At 41.3% G+C, this 6,325-nt stretch overlaps 1 pseudogene; it reads right to left on the bottom strand.

The window, feature by feature from the left end:
• Positions 1–264: 264 nt before the first annotated feature.
• Positions 265–360, bottom strand: LOC149213829 (U6 spliceosomal RNA; annotated as a pseudogene).
• Between the last annotated feature and the right edge of the window lie 5,965 nt (positions 361–6,325).

Below are 6,325 nucleotides of genomic sequence, written 5' to 3'. Positions count from 1 at the left end.
GGCGTACATTGATTGTAAGGGCGAACAATATATGTTCAAGTTTTGGTTCATTAATGGGCCATGGCAGTATATCCCCCACTTGTGAGATTTAATTTGGAATAATTTTGGTTTATTTTTTTTATAATGAATAATGTAGTTAGGGTTTTGCTTTTGTTTTGTTTTTAATTAATGTGTGGTTCACAAATATAGATAGGTTTTGTGATTTTTATTAGCAAGATGTTTTAATCATGGAATTCAATTAATTGAACTAATCTTTGCGACTAATTTTTTTTGGATTATTTCTCAATTTGTATGTGTCATCCTTGTGTAGGGCCATGCTCGAGTATAGTTCCAATTTTATCTATGTCTCTCTGAAGAGACAAAATGTAATTAGAGTTGTTCAAAGTCATTAAATATTGAATAAAAGTTATTTTTCTTTTTTGAATTAGTGTTAAATTTGTTAAATTAATTAGGGTTGTTTAAATCTATATGAAATATTGAACAAACTCTAATTTGGTTTTTCACATCTATGTTAAATTTCCTACACTTATTTAATACGTTGCAATCAAGGTGGTTACAACTAGCTCGGAGGTGGAGATAACATAGTTACAGAGTCTTGATTATTATTTAACGATCCTCTCACTTGTCAAGTGACAAAGATAGAAATAATATTCCTTAAAAAAGTGGACATGGCTATAATTCTAGCCCATCCCAAAAAATAAGAGTTTAAGGGAGAAACACGATGGAGGTAATTTGGTCTCTAAGAGGAAGAATTAATGACTGATGAGAAGTATACAAAAAAACCATAGTTGACTAACTAAAGCATTGGACTAAAAATAATTGAATTTGACCTAATTTGGCATTTGTTTCATATGTTCATATAGATAGAAAAATTCATTAGTAATATCAACCCTAACCCACCAATTTAATGCCTTAGAAATAAATATTGCTTTCACTATTTTGATTGCGCAAGTAAATGAGCAATTATCTTGCTTTTCCACTTAGAAATTTGAAATCTGATATAACATAAACAATAGCATATTAGAATTCAAGTATCAACAATGAGGAAGTGAGATGAGCATAATTAGTATAACTAATTGCATATCCATCCCAACACATAATTTTGTATTGCAGAGATGCATGGAGGGACACGACCCATAGGTGCCACAAAAAGAGGCAGAAGGGACACCATTTGCCCTGATGTTATGCTCTTGACCTGCGAGAAGATGCCAAAATACCAAATATGCGAAGAGATACAACCCAGAACACATAACAAATGAGAAATAACAACATGTATTTTATTATTCAGAAAGGAAAGTAATGTTCACTTGCCTCTTCGAGGGGGCAACCTCCAATAGAGCAGGGCTCGATTACAAAATAAGACATGACGCTCCTCAATGGGGAGTCTCTATCCTTTATATAGGATTCATACATGCAATACCATGGGTGACTGCCATGGTTCTTATTAATACCATCTATCTAATACCGTGGCCCATTTGCAACTAACTGTGGTCCCTTCTTTAAATGCACGTCAACCACTTAAAATTATTAATATGGGCTTTATTAACTCTTTAACTAACTATAACTATGAATCGACCCTATTACATAAATAAGGGGGTTAGGGTTGGACCCTAACATGCCCTCCCCCATAAAAACAACCTTGTCCTCAAGGTTGAAGCTGCGGAAACTGCTGAAGAATAGTGGTTGGTTCCCAGGTCACATCTTCTAGAGAGGTGTCTTTCCACTTGACGAGGACTTCCTTGATCGTGCGGCCACGCAGGTGTCATTCTCGCGTGTCAAGAACCTATTCAGGTTGGAGCCAGATTGAACCTTCTTCATCTAATTCTGGTAGACTGGTTTGAATTCTGCAATTGTTCCCAACCACTTTCTTGAGGCATGAGACATGGAAGACGGGATGGATTTTTGCAGTGAGTGGCAAGGCTAGCTTGTAGGCTACTTCTCCGGCGCTCTGAAGTATTTGATATGCTCCATAGAATTTTGGAGATAATTTCTGACAACCCTTGTCTTTGAGTGATGTTTGCTTATATGGTTACAGCCTTAAGAATACCCGATCCCCTTCTTGAAATGTGCGCTCTGAACGATGTTGGTTTGCCTATTGCTTCATGTGATTTTGAGCTTGATGGAGATTATCTTTGAGGCGGGCAAGCATCGTTGCACGGTTCTGTAGGAGTTGATCCACTACTTGTACCTTAGAGCATCCTGGGATATAAGAAGTAGGTGAAGGGGGGAGTTGACCATAAATTGCTTCATATGGAGTCATCTTGGTGGCCGCATGATAGTTAGTATTATACCACCATTCGGCTAGAGGTAACCACTATACCCATAGATGTTTCTTTTTTGAAGTGAAACACCTGAGGTAGGTCTCCAGACATTTTTTGACTGCTTCAGTTTGACCATCATTTTGGGGATGATAGGAAGTACAGAGTTGGAGTTGGGTATCTTGTAGCTTGAATAATTCCTGCCAAAAGTTACTGGTGAAGATCGGGTCACGACCAGACACAATGGAAGTGGGCATGTCATGCAATTTGAAGATTTGGTCCATGAAAGATTGAGCCACCAAAGTGGGTGTAAAAGGGTGGGGTAGGGCACAAAAATGAGCATACTTAGAAAGTCTGTCCACAACCACCATGATGACTGACTTGTTGCCTGACTTCGGAAGACCAGTAATGAAATCCATAGAAACATCCATCTAGATTGAGGCAGGGATGGGCAATGGTTGTAAAGTGCTTGGGGATTTGACTGTTTCTCCTTTGTGGCGCTGACACACATCACATTCAGCTACAAAAGTAAGAATGTCCTTTTTCATGCCTGTCCAAAAGAATGAACGCCGAGTGCTAGCATAAGTCTTCTGAAAGCCTAAATGGCGTGCAATGAGAGATGAGTGCAACTCTGCCAAAATGTGACTTTTGAGGGTGGATTTTGGTGATATCACTACTTTGTCCTTATAGCGAAGAATCTCATCCTGCTAAGAGTAGCTTGCTGTGGAATTTGGATCTGCTTGCAATTTATTAATGAGTTTGGAGAGCAAAGGATGTGAAAACTATTCCTTGCGAGCCTCTTCAATCCACTCTAGAATGGGAAGAGAGATTGCTATCAAGGTGCTTTCCTCCTCAAATTGGCGTGATAAAGCATCCGCTACAATATTTTCGTGCCCTTTCTTGTAAATTTTCTCATAATCATATCCCGACATTTTGGCTAGCCATTTATTTTGTTGTGGCAAGGATAGGCATTGCTCCAAAAAATATTTAAGGCTTTGATGGTCTGTATGGATTTGGAAATGCCGCCCCACTAAGTATGGTCACCAGGTATCCGCTGCATGTAATATGGCCATCATCTCCTTCTCATAGGTAGATTGTCCCAAATTTGTCCCACTTAGTTGTTGGGTAATGAAGGCCAAGGGTCAACCTTCCTGCATTAAGACAACCCCAATACCCATACCTGAAGCATCACATTCAATCACAAAAGATTTGGTGAAGCCGGGTAGTGCCAATATGAGAGTGGAACACATGGCATGTTTGAGAGCTATAAATGCCTGTTGCGCTTCATCATTCTAGAGGAATGAATTTTTCTTGAGAAGGTGAGTGAGGGGTCTAGCAATGCGACCATATTTGCTGACAAATTTGTGATAGTAGCCGGTGAGACCCAAAAATCCTCTCAAACTCTTCACGAGCTTTGGTTGGGGCCAATCTTGCATTGCTTGGACCTTTTTGGGATCCACCCTGACACCTTTACGCCCCACAATGTGGCCCAAATACTTGACTTCTTTCATGCCAAAAGAGCACTTGGACAATTTGACAATAATTTATGCTTCCCAAGCAGTTGCAAGAGCGGGTCTACATGTTGAAGATGTTTTTCCCAGGTGAGGCTGTAGATGAGGATGTCATCAAAGAAAACAAGGAAAAATTTTCTGAGATATGGTTTGAGCAGGTGATTCATGAGACTCTGAAAAGTGGAGGGGGCATTACAGAGACCAAATGGTATTACCAGGAATTCATAATGGCCTTCATGAGTTTGGATAGCAGTCTTTGGAATGTCTACGTCTTTTATATGAATTTGGTGATAGCCCGAGCAAAGGTCTAACTTAGTAAAGAATTGATCCCCATTTAGTTCATCCAACAAATCATCAACAACCAGGATGGGAAATTTATCTTTTACCGTCAGCTTGTTGAGGCCCTGAAGTTTGGACACATATGCCATTCCCCATCTTTCTTGAGCACCATGACCACAGGTGATGAATAAGGACTAATGCTAGGACGAATGACAATGGCTTCCAGAAGTTCCCTGATAATTTTTTCAATTTCATTCTTTTGGGCGAAAGGGTATCTATATGGGCGCACATTTGGTGGTTGTGCCCCTGGGACCAAAGTAATGCTATGATCATGTTCCCCTCTCGAGGGTGGAAGCTCATGAGGTTTGTCAAAGACCTGCAGATGGTTGTTTAAGACCTGTTGCATCTCAGGATGAATATGAAGAGAAGTGGGCTCGAAGGCTTGGATGGCATTAAATTGGGCGATAACTCCATGGTGGCCCTTTTTTAACAACTTTTCCATCCGATGCAAGCTGATGATAGAAGGAGCACTTGCCTGGAGTCCACGGAGGGTATGCGTGTGGTCATTCTGCTTAAAGCTCATATATAACTCCTAGAAATCCATTGTGATTGGGTAGAGTGTGCGAAGCCATTCAACACCCAAGACAATTTCACACCCACCCATGTTAATGGCAAACATGTGGGTCTTTAGGTGGTAATCTCCCATCTGAAGTTTGACATTTTCACAGCAGCCGTCACATTTCATTGTCCCCCCATCAGCAATCTGGACCTGGAAATTAGAGACTGCTCTGACAAAATAATGCACTGCTTCTGTGACTCTTTGATGGATAAAGTTATGTGTGCTGCCACTATCAATCAAGACTACTATAGGGCGATGTTTAACAAAACCTCTGATTTTGAGAGTTTGGGGAGAAGAAATTCTTGCCAAAGCATGGAGCGAGATAACTGGTTCTTCTGGTGTAGCTGGGAGCTCATTGTCCTATTGGTTGTCCTCATCTTCCTCCTCTGGTCCCTCAAAGGGTGGGGCTTCCTCAGATGAACTGTGATCAGTAGCATTAATTTGAAAGAATTTGGGTTCCTTGCATTTATGCCCCGAGGAGTATTTGTCATCATAGTAGTAACACAATCCTTGCTTTCTTCTTTCTGCCATTTCTGCTGGTGACGCATTTTGAACCTTAAGTGTTTGGGTAGTGCTTGGAGCCTTGGTGGGGCGTCCCTTGGCTATGAAATTTGGACGAGGTGACTGGGCTGCTAACGCGCGTTCCACTTCACGAGCCATTATGCAAGCTACCAGCCATGTGGCTGGGTGGTGCATCCGGACATGGTCTTGTATGGTGTGTTTGAAACCACTGATAAAACATTCCAAGTAGAATGCTTCTGCCAGACCTCCCGTGCGGAAGGCTAATGCTTCAAAGGCTCTAATATAGTCTTGTACTATGCTTGTCTGTTTGAGCTTATTAAGCCAACCCAAAAAATTAGATTCATGTTCAAAGCAATCAGAAAGGGCTTTTTAGAATATCTGCCAAGTAATTGGCCTTGCATAGCATTTTTGATGCCACTGCCACCATTGCCATCTTTCTTGGCCCAGGTAAAGGCTTCCCACACTTAGCTTAGTCTCATCATCTCTAATGTGATTCAATGTGAAATATTGGTCCATTTGTGATAGCCATATGGCCGGATGAGACCCATCAAATTTGTACATGTCCAACTTGGGTGGTCGAGGGTGGGAATGTTGGTGGTTTCCATGGAAGTGAAGAGAATGTCTAGATTCGCCCCCATGGTCTTCATTAAAAGTATATGCCTCCGCTTGTAACACCGACTTGCCCTTTGTGACCATGTCATTTAATGATTGGATCTGCCTCGTTAACTCCTCCAACTTTTTTTCAAGGGTTTCCATCTTCTCATTGGCCATAGCTTGAGCTCTGGTTTCTACCATGCACAGATCCAGTTCACTTATCATCATTGTGAAAAAATTTGGGACCACCCGAAAATTTGAAGCTGACAAGTGAATGGTACCACCTTGCTCAGCCCGTTGTCCTGATTCTTATGGGCTAAGTCTCCTATAAATGTCCTGGTAGGGCTTCCGATATACCCAGAGGGTACGTGGAAGACAGTCCATGCACGGTTCTGTCTATGCGCTACTATTCGAAGGGGTACCCACATGGGTTACAAGGGAGTCCAGCAAGCATGACCACGTCGTGTATTTCCTGTGTGCATGCCTCCCCAAATCCATAGGTTTATGTGCTCAGTGTTAGATCCCATGGTTTAAAGACGCCG

This window comes from Pinus tabuliformis, chromosome 1_1 (genome assembly GCF_031772625.1).
Source record: "Pinus tabuliformis cultivar Carrire ecotype Pingquan chromosome 1_1, CPIR1, whole genome shotgun sequence".
NCBI classification, from domain to species: Eukaryota; Viridiplantae; Streptophyta; class Pinopsida; order Pinales; family Pinaceae; genus Pinus; species Pinus tabuliformis.
This window is presented reverse-complemented; position numbering and strand designations above follow the sequence as displayed.